Source organism: Carya illinoinensis, chromosome 16, assembly GCF_018687715.1.
Source record: "Carya illinoinensis cultivar Pawnee chromosome 16, C.illinoinensisPawnee_v1, whole genome shotgun sequence".
Lineage (NCBI taxonomy): Eukaryota > Viridiplantae > Streptophyta > Magnoliopsida > Fagales > Juglandaceae > Carya > Carya illinoinensis.
This window is the reverse complement of record NC_056767.1, coordinates 8,036,060-8,051,771: the sequence shown is the minus strand read 5'-3', so window position 1 is coordinate 8,051,771 and position 15,712 is coordinate 8,036,060. Positions and strand designations below refer to the sequence as shown.

At 45.7% G+C, this 15,712-nt stretch overlaps 1 non-coding gene across 1 annotated transcript; it reads right to left on the bottom strand.

Annotated features, from left to right (window-relative positions):
• Nucleotides 1-309: 309 nt before the first annotated feature.
• LOC122299959 lies at nucleotides 310-416 on the bottom strand. The gene has a single exon (XR_006239811.1). It is a non-coding gene; the product is annotated as a small nucleolar RNA R71 (small nucleolar RNA).
• Between the last annotated feature and the right edge of the window lie 15,296 nt (nucleotides 417-15,712).

Sequence of the window (15,712 nt, the reverse complement as noted above, 5' to 3'; positions counted from 1 at the left end):
TAATGCCAGACAATTAATGCCAACAACTTTGAGCTCAAACCAGCTTTGATTAGTATGGTGCAGCAGGCTCAATTCAATGGATCGCCACTAAATGATCCCAATATTCATTTGGCAACGTTCTTGGAGATTTGCGACACTGTGAAGATCAATGGTGTTACTGAAGACACCATTAGACTAAGATTGTTTCCTTTTTCTTTGAGGGACAAGGCTAGAGGTTGGCTACAATCTCTACAACTGGGAAGCATAATTAGTTGGCAGGACATGGCTGAGAGGTTTCTTGCTAAATTCTTTCCTCCTGCAAAAACAGCCCAACTCAGGAGTCAGATTGGCCAGTTCAAGCAAAATGATTTTGAGTCACTCTATGAAACATGGGAGAGGTATAAAAACTTGGTTTGACGTTGCCCACAACATGGATTGCCAAATTGGTTACAAGTTCAGATGTTCTATGATGGGTTAAATGGGCAAAATCAAACTATAGTTGATGCTGCTTCTGGTGGCACTTTGATGTCGAAGACAGTTGAGGGTTGCTACTGCCCTTTTGGAAGAAATGGCCTCAAACAACTATCAATGCCCAACTGAGAGGACTTTGGCTAAAAAGGTTGCTGGAATTCATGACTTGGAGCCGATAGCAGCCCTTTCAGCTCAAGTAACTACTCTATCTCATCAGATTTCAGCCTTGACAACACAAAGGATACCACAAAGTATAGAATATGTTGCATCTACAAATATAACAATTCCAAGTAATGAAGCGAGTCAAGAACAAGTTCAATATGTCAACAATCGAAACTACGACTATCGTGGTAATCCTATGCCAAATTACTATCATCCAGGGCTTAGAAATCATGAAAATTTTTCATATAGAATCACGAAGAATGTGTTGCAACCTCAACCTCCTCTAGGATTTGATAGCCAACCAAGCGAGAAGAAGATGTCACTTGAGGATGCCATAGTTTCGTTTGTTCAGGAGACCAATGCAAGATTTAAAAAGACTGATTCATGGTTGGTGTGATGACCCGTTTTTGAGTGTATTTTCGCTGAAATAATTGTTTTTATTTTAATTAATATATTAGCTATTTATTTTAATTTATTTGCGTTTTTAAAGTTGGTTTTTAATTTAATTTATTTTATTTGATGTTGTGTTTTATTTAGCTGTTTTGCGGTTTTTTAATCTTTTTGGCGGGTTAGTTTTGCTTTCCGGAATGAGGTTTGGACCTCATCTTTTCCCTACATCTTTTTCCTTTTTCCTCTCTTTTTTCTTTTTCTTTTTCCTTTTTTTTTCTTTTTTCTTCTTTCTTTTTTCTTCTTCTTTCTTTTTTTTCTTTTCTTTTCTTTTTTTTCCCTCCCTTTCTCTCTCCCCGACCGGCTCCCCCTCCCCCCCCGTGCTCTCTCTCTCTTCCCTCCCTCTCCCGCGTCGTCTCTCTCTCTCCTCCGGCCCAGCGCCGTCCGGCCACCTCCCGACCTCCCACCGGTCCCATTTTCTCCCCCTCCCTCCGGTGCACCTCCCCACCGAAAACCACCCCCAACCGGCCGGCCATTTGGCCGGAAGAAGCTTCCAAAGGGCGCACGGATTTCACTCCGATCCGCCGCCGTCGCTCCACCTCCGGCCACCATTTCTTCACCACTTCATCACCGACCTCTTGTCGTCCTAACCCACCCATTTCCGGCCTCCATCGACCACCGGAGCAGCTCCCACGAGCTTGTTTTCCGATTTGCCATTTTCGGCCATTTCCGGCCATTCCGCCGCCACCCACGGCCGTCCGTCACTTCCTATAGCTTCACAACCACCTCTAGACCATACCCTATCAATCTCGTGTCCTAGTTTGTCCTCGTTCAAAAGTGGGTTTTTCGGACCCACGGCCACAGTGAATTTTCACTGTGACGTTGCTGTTTTTCCACCGTTTGCAACGCCGTGAGCTTTCTAAAAATACCGTATAGCGCTGTAAGTATTTTCCAAACCCTATTTTCAGATTTTAATATATATTGCTCATTCAATTGATTTATTTATTTAATTATTTATTTAATTGTTTGTTGTTGGTTGTTGATTCCGGACTGAGTCCGAGGAGTTTCGGGGGTCGGATGGATTGAGGACGGAGTGTTTGTTTGGTTGGTTGTTATTGGTTGTTTCGATTGGGCCGTGTGGTGTGCGTTGCATTTTATTTGTGTGCGTTGCATATCGCGTGCATGTGCATCATGTTTATCGGCGTTTTGGCGTTTGGGTACGTGTGTCTCACGAGCCCAAGCCGTGATGGGTTATTATCACGGTGGAGCTCCTCTGGTCACTCGGGAGCGGTCAATACTGAGTGACATCCCCTGAGTAGTCGTCTGGGCGCTGACGATGTTCGGTACTAGAGGATGGGTCTAGCCCGGTACGTGCGGAGCACGAGTCTAGGCATCGCTCTATTTACCGATTCTGAGGCCCTGCGCGATGACGGAGTAGTATTAGAGGATGGGTCTAGCCCGGTACGTGCTGAGCACGAGTCTAGGCATCGCTCTACTCACTGACTCCGGGAGCGGAAATTAGAGGATGGGTCTAGCCCGGTACGTGAGGAGCACGAGTCTAGGCATCGCTCTATTCACCGATCCCGTGGCCCTTCGCTGGCGAGGGCTAGAGGATGGCCCGGCCCGGTACGTGCATGGCACGAGTCTGGGCATCGCTCGTTTAGGTGTCGCACGCGTAGCCATTCTCTACGGTGTGGCACTGAGCCAGGGTGTGCGGATGATCCCTAGGGGAGATCATGGTGCATACGGAGCGGGTTGTGGTATGGTTTTTCGGTTATGATCCATTTTCTGGGAAAATGGTGGTTTGGGCCATTATCGGGGATAATGGCGAGGTTTGGCTTTATGGAGGTTGGTGGGCCTTATGGGTTTTGGCGTGCGTGGTAAAATATATGTGTTGCGGGGTGTGTGTTTGTTTGATCTTGCTTTCTTGTTGTTTGGGTTATATGTATTTTCATCTGGTAGTGTTTGGGTCATACTTACCTGCGGAACCTTTCTTGGTTCCGTAGCTTTTGGTGCAGAGTTCGAGGAAGAGGAGGAGGAGGCTGAGCCCGAGGATGCGGCTCCGCCGGGTTGCTGATGCCGTACTTTATCTGTATTGGTGTTTTTGTAATATTTTATTTAAGTATGTTTTAAGCAGTTTGTATTACATTAAGAAAAAAAAAATTCTGGTACTTAATTATTGACTTGCTTTCCGCTGCGTTTGTCTTGTGCACTTTGTCGCTCTTGCACACACTTGGCACACGTCGTTAGGATGGTGGTCCGAGTTGTCACCATCCGGACGTCTCGATTTCCCCGTGTTTGGGCGTGGGGATTTGGGGGCGTCACAGGTGGTATCAGAGCAGTTTGGCTCTGGGTAAAACCACATGTCCCGTAGGTAGTACCAGAATGTTTTAAAGTTGTGTGTTAAAAATTATGTTAAGTATAGTTGTTTTATTTGTTTATTTGTTTGAGCTTGTTTGTTTGTTTTATTTATTTAGTTATGTTTTAACATGCCGGTTTCTTTTGTTTCTTGTTGTGTTGTGTTGTTTTGTTTTTGTTGGTTTTATGATGGTTTTATTTGTTTTCTTAAAGGAGGGTCAAGTGTGGTGTTGTGTCAGGAAAATGGGAAGACCAAGGAAAAATACTCAGGAACCGCAAGACAATACCTCCAGAGATGACTCCTTAGCCGAGGCGATAAGGCAGATGACGGAGTTCATGCAACAGAACATTAGGCCACAACAGGCAGGGCCTTGGCCACCACAAGGAGGTCCTTGGCCACCACAAGGACCTTGGCCACCACAAGAAGGACCTTGGCCACCACCCGGAGGGCCTTGGCCACCACCCGGAGGGCCTTGTCCGCCACAGGGAGTGTATTGGCCACAACCAGGAGGTCCTTGGCCATATCAGGGAGGGCCTTGGATGTATCCGGGCGGGTCAAGTAGCATGGTGCAGGCCGGATGCACCTATGAACGCTTCCTAGCGCATCGGACTCCACACTTCACTGGAAATGAGGATCCTCTTCAGGCTGGAAGATGGATCAGAGACCTGGAGAAAACCTTTGAGGTGTGTGGATGTACTGAAGCTCAGCAAGTACTCTACGCCAGCTATCTTTTGCAGGGTATTGCCTCTGATTGGTGGGATACCAGGAGGGTGATGCTGGAAGCTGAGTTGGGATCTTTCGCTGCAGTGACCTGGCAGCGTTTCAAGAAGGAGTTCAATGACCGCTTCTTTCCCGCCTCAGTAAGAAAACAAAAGGCAAGAGAATTCTCTAATTTGGTCCAAGGGGGCACAACAGTGGAACAATACGCCCGGAGGTTCATAGAACTTGAGCAATTCGCTCCTCATCTTGTTGCCACTGAGGAGTTGCGAGCAGAGCGTTTCCAGGAGGGACTACGCCCTGATATACGCCGTTTGGTGGTCAGCCATCGGATATCCACTTTTCAGGAATTAGTGGATGTGGCCACCCTTATAGAGCGGGAAAATAATCTGGGTATGGGCTCCCCTCCAGGGCAAAAGAGGCGGAGTTTTTCTGGTGAAGGAAGCAGCTCGGGTTCGCCCCAGAAGTTTGTTCAGCGGTCTGGGACTCGATCGCAAGCATCCTCAAGTGTTCGCATGGGAGGACGTGTACCTGTATGTGGAATTTGTAATAGAGCTCATGCGGGCGAGTGCTCTTCTGGTGGAGCTCGATGTTTTACTTGTGGCCAGCAGGGCCATTTTTCCCGAGAATGTCCAAGAATGGTTCAAGGGAACCGTGGAGGTAGGCGCGGTGGAAGAACCAACCCGAGACAACCAGTGCAAGCCCGGGTTTATGCTGTCACACCCGGAGAGGTGGATGATGAGGCACCAGCGACCCATGATGCTGGAGTAATCACAGGTATGGATTAAATTAATTTTAAGTTGGATTTAATTTTTGGTGCATTTGGCTCTTTCTTTGTTTTTTTTTGGATTTCATGGGTTGTGTGTTTGGTTCAGGAAGAGTTCGTTTGTATGAGTTTTATGCTTGTACTTTGTTTGATTCCGGTGCTTCACAATCGTTTGTGTCTTCCACGTTTGCTCGGGTGTGTAACTTGGTCACGGAACCGTTGCCGAAGGCCATGGTAGTGGCGCTACCCGATGGCGAGAGGGTGTGGTGTTCCAAAGTTGCTTTGGGATGCCCGTTAAATTTTGAGGGAAGGTTTTTGGATGCTGATCTGGTAGTGTTCAAGCTGTTGGGTTTTGATATCATCCTCGGGATGGATTGGCTATACCGATATTCTGCGACTATTAATTGCAGAAGTCGGACAGTTAGCTTTCAACTTCCGGATGGTGATTGTCTGGAATTCGCGGGGAGTAAATTGAAAGAAAAACCGATGATTATATCGGCGATGCAGGCAAGAAGAGAAATTGCATGGGGAGCGGATGCATTCTTGGTCCAGATGGTGTCCACGCCGTCTGAGAAGAAGTCCTTGGCAGACATTCCAGTTGTGGAAGAGTTCCCCGATGTGTTTGTGGATGATTTGCCCGGACTACCCCCAGTGCGAGAGATGGAGTTTGTTATAGATTTGGAACCTGGAGCGGCTCCTGTGCATAAGGCTCCTTACCGCATGGCACCGGCTGAATTGAAAGAGTTGAAGACTCAGTTACAAGAATTAGTAGAGAAGGGATTTATTCAGCCTAGTACGTCGCCATGGGGTGCTCCAGTTTTATTTGTTAAAAAGAAAGATGGAACTCTTCGTATGTGCATTGACTATCGGGAGTTGAACAAGGTGACCATCAAAAATAAATATCCTCTCCCGCGGATAGATGATTTATTTGACCAGCTTCAGGGAGCAGCCGTGTTCTCTAAAATTGATCTGAGGTCGGGATACTACCAGTTGAGAATCAGAGAGCAGGATGTGCCTAAAACTGCTTTCAGGTCGAGGTATGGACACTATGAATTTAAGGTGATGCCGTTTGGGTTAGCTAATGCTCCTGCTGCTTTCATGGATTTAATGAATCGGGTGTTCCAACCTTATCTGGATTCTTTTGTGGTGGTATTTATTGATGATATACTGATTTATTCTCGAGATGTTGAAGAGCATGTGTATCATCTTAGTCTGGTACTTGAAAGATTGAGAGAACACCGGCTATATGCCAAGCTTAGCAAGTGTGAGTTCTGGTTGGAAGAAGTTAAATTTCTCGGGCATGTAATTTCCAGGGGCGGGTTGGCAGTTGATCCTAGTAAAATAGAAGCCATTTTGTCATGGCCACGCCCGACTACAGTACGGGAGATCAGGAGTTTCTTGGGGCTCGCCGGTTATTATCGAAGATTTGTTGAAGGTTTTGCTCGCCTATCCGGACCTCTCACAGCCTTGACTCGGAAGAATACAGAATTTATATGGTCAGATAAATGTGAGAGAAGCTTCCAGGAATTAAAGAACAGGTTGACGACGGCACCAGTGTTAGCACTCCCTGAACCGCATAAGCCTTTCGTAGTCTTCAGCGATGCGTCCAAGTTTGGGTTGGGTTGTGTCCTTATGCAGGAAGGACGGGTTGTAGCCTATGCATCTCGTCAGCTTAAGGACCATGAAAAGAATTACCCGACGCACGATCTAGAATTGGCTGCGATTGTTTTTGCACTCAAGATCTGGCGGCATTTCTTGTATGGGGAAGCTTGTGAGGTATTTACTGACCATAAGAGTTTGAAGCATTTGTTTTCCCAGAAAAATTTGAATATGAGGCAAAGGCGGTGGCTAGAGCTAATCAGTGACTATCAGTGTGAGATCAAGTACCATCCAGGAAAGGCTAATATAGTTGCTGATGCTTTGAGCCGGAAGTCACATTTGGAAGACGAAGCTGAGCCGTCGGAAGTGGATTCGTTACTTTGTGGGATGAGAAGGCTCCTACTAGAGAGTTCGCAGCAAGTGGAGATTTTATCATCAGTTCTTGATATTCGGGTAACCGATTTTGAAGAATTGAAAGCTCTCCAAAGAAAGGATTCGAAGCTGCTGAACATCAGGAAAAGAGTTCGAAAGTCTCGAGGGTCGTTGCACTATAGCTTGGATAGTAATGGGATATTACGGTTCCGAGATCGCAGAGTGGTTCCAAAGGACTCAGATTTCAAAGAGCAGATCATGGCGGAAGCTCATGCGGCCCCTTATTCTGTTCATCCCGGCAGTACAAAAATGTATCGGAACTTGAAGAAGAATTACTGGTGGGATGGAATGAAGAAGGACATCGCCTTACATGTTGAAAAATGCCACACATGCCGACAGGTAAAGGCCGAACATCAGAGACCTGCAGGTGTGCTCCAACCCCTCCCTATTCCTGAGTGGAAATGGGATGACATCACGATGGATTTTGTTGTGGGTATGCCGAGAACGCCTAGTGGGAAGAATTCTGTTTGGGTGATTGTGGACCGGTTGACGAAGAGTGCTCATTTTCTGCCTGTTAATAACACCGACTCTTTGGGTAAGTTAACCCGTTTGTATGTCAAGGAGATAGTGCGGCTACACGGCATACCAAAGAGTATAGTGTCGGATCGGGACCCGAGGTTCACATCGCAGTTCTGGAAGAGTTTACAGGCAGCTTTGGGTACTAAATTGAAGTTCAGTACTGCTTATCACCCGCAGACAGACGGCCAGTCAGAACGCACCATTCAGACTTTGGAAGACATGCTGCGAGCGTGTGTCATGGAATTCCAAGGGAGTTGGGAAAACCATTTGCCGCTCATTGAGTTTGCCTACAATAACAGCTTCCATGCGACCATTCAGATGGCTCCCTACGAAGCTCTTTATGGGAGAAAGTGCAGGTCGCCCTTGTGTTGGGATGAAGTTGGGGAGAGTAGGGTAATTGGACCCGAACTAATTCAAGAGATGCAAAGCCAAGTCCGGATCATCAGAGATAAAATGGCGACAGCTCAGAGTCGCCAGAAAAGCTACGCTGATACCAGGAGGAGAGAATTGTCATTTGAAGTTGGTGATTGGGTTTATCTTAAAGTCTCTCCCATGAGAGGTGTCAAGCGTTTTGGTAAGAAGAGGAAGCTAGATCCGAGGTATGTCGGCCCTTTTCAGATTCTGGAGAGAGTAGGGTCCGTCGCCTACAGAGTTGCTTTGCCAGATTATTTTGGGGATGTTCATGATGTCTTCCACATATCATCCCTAAAGAAGAGCTTTGGACAGCAAGAGCCACGCTTCGTCGACCCAGCAAGTATTCAGTTACAACCGGATCTCACTTATGAAGTTGTTCCGTCGCAGATTTTGGATTGGAAGGAACAACAATTGAGGTCCAAGACGATACCGTTGGTTAAAGTGGCTTGGGGAGATCCGCTAGCACAAGACTTCTCTTGGGAGCGAGTGGCGGACATGAGGGGGCAGTATCCATATTTGTTTGAATGATGAAGGTATGTATTTTAATCTTGGTCTCAGTTGGTTCATGTGTGTTTGTGTGGCTTGGTTTAAGTTGGTGGTGATCTTGCAATTTCGAGGACGAAATTGTTTTTAAGGAGGGGAGGATGTGATGACCCGTTTTTGAGTGTATTTTCGCTGAAATAATTGTTTTTATTTTAATTAATATATTAGCTATTTATTTTAATTTATTTGCGTTTTTAAAGTTGGTTTTTAATTTAATTTATTTTATTTGATGTTGTGTTTTATTTAGTTGTTTTGCGGTTTTTTAATCTTTTTGGCGGGTTAGTTTTGCTTTCCGGAATGAGGTTTGGACCAAAGGGCGCACGGATTTCACTCCGATCCGCCGCCGTCGCTCCACCTCCGGCCACCATTTCTTCACCACTTCATCACCGACCTCTTGCCGTCCTAACCCACCCATTTCCGGCCTCCATCGACCACCGGAGCAGCTCCCACGAGCTTGTTTTCCGATTTGCCATTTTCGGCCATTTCCGGCCATTCCGCCGCCACCCACGGCCGTCCGTCACTTCCTATAGCTTCACAACCACCTCTAGACCATACCCTATCAATCTCGTGTCCTAGTTTGTCCCCGTTCAAAAGTGGGTTTTTCGGACCCACGGCCACAGTGAATTTTCACTGTGACGTTGCTGTTTTTCCGCCGTTTGCAACGCCGTGAGCTTTCTAAAAATACCGTATAGCGCTGTAAGTATTTTCCAAACCCCATTTTCAGATTTTAATATATATTGCTCATTCAATTGATTTATTTATTTAATTATTTATTTAATTGTTTGTTGTTGGTTGTTGATTCCGGACTGAGTCCGAGGAGTTTCGGGGGTCGGATGGATTGAGGACGGAGTGTTTGTTTGGTTGGTTGTTATTGGTTGTTTCGATTGGGCCGTGTGGTGTGCGTTGCATTTTATTTGTGTGCGTTGCATATCGCGTGCATGTGCATCATGTTTATCGGCGTTTTGGCGTTTGGGTGCGTGTGTCTCACGAGCCCAAGCCGTGATGGGTTATTATCACGGTGGAGCTCCTCTGGTCACTCGGGAGCGGTCAATACTGAGTGACATCCCCTGAGTAGTCGTCTGGGCGCTGACGATGTTCGGTACTAGAGGATGGGTCTAGCCCGGTACGTGCGGAGCACGAGTCTAGGCATCGCTCTATTCACCGATTCTGAGGCCCTGCGCGATGACGGAGTAGTATTAGAGGATGGGTCTAGCCCGGTACGTGCTGAGCACGAGTCTAGGCATCGCTCTACTCACTGACTCCGGGAGCAGAAATTAGAGGATGGGTCTAGCCCGGTACGTGCGGAGCACGAGTCTAGGCATCGCTCTATTCACCGATCCCGTGGCCCTTCGCTGGCGAGGGCTAGAGGATGGCCCGGCCCGGTACGTGCATGGCACGAGTCTGGGCATCGCTCGTTTAGGTGTCGCACGCGTAGCCGTTCTCTACGGTGTGGCACTGAGCCAGGGTGTGCGGATGATCCCTAGGGGAGATCATGGTGCATACGGAGCGGGTTGTGGTATGGTTTTTCGGTTATGATCCATTTTCTGGGAAAATGGTGGTTTGGGCCATTATCGGGGATAATGGCGAGGTTTGGCTTTATGGAGGTTGGTGGGCCTTATGGGTTTTGGCGTGCGTGGTAAAATATATGTGTTGCGGGGTGTGTGTTTGTTTGATCTTGCTTTCTTGTTGTTTGGGTTATATGTATTTTCATCTGGTAGTGTTTGGGTCATACTTACCTGCGGAACCTTTCTTGGTTCCGTAGCTTTTGGTGCAGAGTTCGAGGAAGAGGAGGAGGAGGCTGAGCCCGAGGATGCGGCTCCGCCGGGTTGCTGATGCCGTACTTTATCTGTATTGGTGTTTTTGTAATATTTTATTTAAGTATGTTTTAAGCAGTTTGTATTACATTAAGAAAAAAAAAATTCTGGTACTTAATTATTGACTTGCTTTCCGCTGCGTTTGTCTTGTGCACTTTGTCGCTCTTGCACACACTTGGCACACGTCGTTAGGATGGTGGTCCGGGTTGTCATCATCCGGACGTCTCGATTTCCCCGTGTTTGGGCGTGGGGATTTGGGGGCGTCACAGTTGGACAACATAGAGACTCATTATAGCAATATGGGAGCCAATATAAAGAATCTTGAAGTGCAAATTGGGCAACTAGCCACTACCATCAATGCCCAACAAAGAGGAGCTTTTCCTAGCAACACTGAAGTGAATCCAAAGGAACAATGCAAGGCCATTACACTTAGGAGTGGAAAAGAAATTGAGAGGTCACCATTAAAGGAGAACAAGTCCACCCCTACCGCTGCGAAGAATGGCCAAAGCAAAGATCAAGTAAAAGAAGAGGAGATTGTCAATGATACACTAAGAGAGACAGACTTGCCTCCAGCAATTTCATTTCCTGACAATCCTCCTATTCTTACTCCTCCACTTCCTTATCCTCAGCGTTTTCAAAAGCAAAAATTAGATAAACAATTCTCTAAGTTTTTGGATATTTTTAAGAAAATTCACATAAATATTCCTTTTGCAGATGCCTTGGAACAAATGCCAAATTATGTCAAATTTCTAAAGGACATCATTTCCAAGAAGAGAAGGTTGGAGGAGTTTGAAACAGTGAAGCTTTCTGAAGAATGCAGTACCATTTTTCAAAAGAAATTGCCTCAAAAATTAAAAGATCCGGGGAGTTTCACTTTGCCTTGCACTATTGGAGATTCATTTCTTGATAGAGTTTTATGTGATCTTGGTGCTAGCATTAATCTTATGCCACTTTCTGTTTGCAGGAAATTAGGACTTGGAGAGATGAAGCATACAACAATTTCCTTGCAACTAGCGGATCGGTCCATCAAGTATCCACATGAAATCATAGAAGACGTATTGGTAAAGGTGGATAAATTTATCTTCCCTGCTGATTTTGTGGTGTTAGATATGGAGGAAGATGAAGATGTCCCACTAATTCTTGGTCGACCATTCTTGGCTACGGGAAGAGCTTTGATTGATGTTCAAAAGGGTGAATTAACATTGAGAGTTAATAAGGAAGAAGTTATGTTCAACATCTAACAAGCCATGAAATGTCTAGAAGATCCAAGTACTTGCTTTCGGGTAGATGTCATTAAGCAATTTGTAGAAGAGGCCTTTCAAGAAGATATGCCATCCAATCACCTAGAACGATGTATCACCACTTCATCTCATACTTTTGATTTTAATAATTCTGCAGTTTGTGAATCTGACTTGCCTTTAGTTAGTGAAGAATTTCTCTACTATGTTTTTGCTTTGGGAGCATTACAGCAGGTTACATCACTTAGTAATTAAGTGGGGAAGCTAGAGCCGGTGGTAGCAAAGGTTGAATCTAAAAATGCTAAAGAAAAGATGCAGAAAAATACAACTCCAGAGTTGAAGCAATTACCTGAGCATCTTTGTTATGCGTTCTTGGGTGATAGTGATACCTTTCCAGTGATTGTTGCTACATCTCTCACACCCGAAGAAGAGGAAAAGTTGCTGCGTGTATTGAGGGAGCATAGAACAGCCTTGGGATGGACTATTTCTGACATAAAAGGAATAAGTCCCTCCATTTGTATGCACAAGATTTTAATAGAGGAGCTTTACAAACCAACGATCGAGCACCAAAGATGTGACGCCCCCAAATCCCCACGCACGAACACGGGAAAATTGAGACGTCCAGATGATGACATCACGAGTCATCATCCTATCGACGTGTGCCAAGTGTGTGAAAAAGCGACGAATGTGCATGAGAAAAACGCAACGAAAAGCAAGTCAATAACTAAGTACCAGAATTTTTCTCGTTTAATACAAAACTATTCAAAACATACATAAATAAATATTACAAAACACAAATATAATTTTAAACTAAATACAAAACATAACATCAGCACCCTGGCGGAGCCGCATCCTTGGGCTCAGCCTCCTCCTCCTCATCCTCGATCTCTGCACCAAAATCTACGATACCAAAAATGGTACCGCAAGTAAGTAAACTCCAAACACCACTAGATAAAAATATATAAAACTCAAACAATATACATGAAATAAAAACCAATGCACATGCGCCATAAAACATAACTTTTACACGCACGCCAAAAACCCATTTGGCCCACAAAAACATATCCTTAAAACCAAGCCTCGCCATTATCCCAGATAATGGCCCAAACCACCATTTTCCCAGAAAATGGATCAAAAACCTCGGAAACTAAACATCGCCATTTTCGCAGAAAATGGCCCACATCCGAAAACCATAAAAACAATCCGGTTATGCATGCACCATGATCTCCCCTAGGGATCACCCGCATACCCTGGCTCTGTGCCACACCGCAGGTAACGACTATGCATGTGACACCTAAACGAGCGATGCCCAAACTCGTGCCTCGCCACTCTAGGGACCACGGAGTCGACACGACAGCGTTACCGTATCGTGCGATCCGGTGGTCACCCTGCAACAACCCCCGAGTGACCAGAGGAGCTCCACCGAGATAATAACTCATCCCGGCTTGGGCTCGTGAGACACACGCATCCAAAAACTATTTACGCCAATAAAACGGGATTTTCCCGATTAAAACAATATGCACATAAACACCACAATATGCAACTCACACCTCATAGCACAAATAATCAAGCAAACACAAACAAGCAAAACCAAGCACTCCGTCCTCAATCCATCCGACCCCCGAACTCCTCGGACTCAATCCGGAATCAGCCAACCAACAACAATTAATTATTAAAAGAGCAAAATATATTTAAATCTAAAAGTAGGGTTTAGAAAATATTTACAGCGCTATATGGTATTTTTAGAAAACACGCGGCGTTGCAAACGGCGGAAGGAAAGCAACGTAACAGTGAAATTTCACTGTGGCCGTGGGTTGTAAAATACCCACTTTTGAACTGAGACAAACCAAGGCTTGGGATTGATAGGGAATGGCCTTGAAATATTTATGAAGTTAAGGGAAATGAGTTTTGGCCGTGGGTGGTGGTGGAAATGGCGATCGAAGGCCAAAAAGGGGCTAAATGGAGTTGAGCTCGTGGGAGCTGCTCCAGCAACGGATCGAGGCCAGAAATGGGTGGGTTAGGTCAGCAAGGGGTAGGGGAAGAAGCAATGAAAAGATGGTGGCCAGAGGTGGTGCGATGGCGCCGGAAACGGTGAAAAACCGTATGGCTTGGAGGAGCTCGTGGCGGCTAACGGTGGCTCGGATGGAGGTGAAACTTGGTGGGGATGTTCACCGGTGAGAGAGGAAGAAAACTGGGTGGGTGGTGTAGGCCACACCACCGGCGAGTGGCGGTTCTGAGCTGCGAAAGCAACCTGCGACAGGGGCAAAAACAGAGCAGGTGCAGCGACTTCCGGCGGCTCGCAGAGGCTAATGGCTGGTCCAATGGCTCTGAAAATTGGTGGGGATGATCTCTGGTGGAAGGGGAAGAGAATGGTGGTGGTGGTGCACTAAGCGGTGGCCGGACGGCGGAGAACTGGATGGTCAAAGGGGCAGCGATGGGAAGGAGAAAAGAGAGAAGAGCTGCGCGGGGAGAGAGAAACCGAGAAGGAAAGAGGAAGAAAAAGGAAGAAAAGAAGAAAAGAAGAAAAAGAAAGAGGAAAAGGGAAAAAGAAAAAGAGAAAAGAAAAGAAATGAGGTCCAATCCTCATTTCGGAAACCAAAAACAGATCCGTCAAAAACGATATTAAAAACTGTAAAACGACTAAAATAAATTAAACACCACCTCAAATAAATTAAAAACCAATTAAAACACATTAATTTAAAATAAATAAACTAATATATTAATTAAATTAAAAACAGCCCTTCAGTGAAAATGCACATAAAAGCAGGTCATCACATCCTCCCCCCCTTAAAAATAAATTTCGTCCTCGAAATTTGCAAGATCAACTACCAACTTAAATCAAATCACATAAACCAATTATGACTAAGGTTAAGAAACGTACCGTCTTTACTCAAACAAGTATGTGTATTGTTCCCTCATGTCCGCTACTCGCTCCCAAGAGAAGTCTTGAGCTAATGGATCTCCCTATGCCACCTTAACCAAAGGTATCGTTTTGGACCTCAACTGTTGCTCCTTCCAATCCATGATCTGCGACGGAACAACTTCATAAGTGAGATCCAGTTGCAACTGAATACTCTCTGGGTTGACAAAGCGTGGCTCTTGTTGTCCAAAGCTCTTCTTCAAGGATGATACATGGAAGACATCATGAATATCCCCAAAATACTCTAGCAAAGCAACTCTATAGGCGACAGGCCCTACCTTCTCCAGAATCTGAAAAGGGCCGATATACCTCAGATCCAGTTTCCTCTTCTTACCAAAACACTTAAAACCTCTCATGGGAGAGACTTTGAGATAAACCCAATCACCTTCTTCAAAAGATAACTCTCTCCTCCTGGTGTCAGCATAGCTTTTCTGACGACTCTGAGCTGCCGCCATTTTATCCCTGATGATCCGAACTTGGGTTTGCATCTCTTGAATTATTTCGGATCCAATTATCCTACTCTCCCCGACTTCATCCCAACACAAGAGCGATCTACACTTCCTCCCGTAAAGAGCTTCATAGGGAGCCATCTGAATGGTCGCATGGAAGCTGTTATTATATGCAAACATTATGAGCGGCAAATGGTTTTCCCAACTCCCTTGAAATTCCATGACACACGCTCGCAACATGTCTTCAAGGGTCTGAATGGTGTGCTCCGATTGGCCGTCTGTCTGTGGGTGGTAAGCAGTACTGAACTTCAACTTAGTACCCAAAGCTGCCTGCAAACTCTTCCAGAACTGCGACGTGAAGTTTGGGTCTCGATCCGACACTATACTCTTCAGAATGCCGTGCAGCCACACTATCTCTTTCATGTACAAGCGTGTCAACTTACCCAAGGAATCGGTGATATTAACATGCAAGAAATGAGCGCTCTTCGTTAACCGGTCAACAATCACCCAAACAGAATTTTTCCCACTAGGCGTTCTCGGCAAACCCACTACAAAGTCCATCGTGATGTCATCCCATTTCCACTCAGGAATAGGGAGGGGTTAGAGCATACCAGCGGGTCTTTGATGCTCGGCCTTCACTTGACGACATGTGTGACATTTCTCAACATATAAGGCAATATCCCTCTTCATTCCATCCCACCAGTAATTTTTCTTCAAGTCCCGGTACATCTTTGTACTGCCGGGATGAACTGAATAAGGGGCCGCATGAGCTTCTGCCATGATCCGCTTCTTGAATTCTGAATCTTTGGGGACCACTCTGCGATCTCAGAACCGAAGTATTCCATCTTTATCCATACTATAGTGCAACGACCCTCGAGATTTTCTGACTCTTTTTCTGATATTCAGCAGCTTCGGATCCTTCCTTTGAAGAGTCTTCAATTCC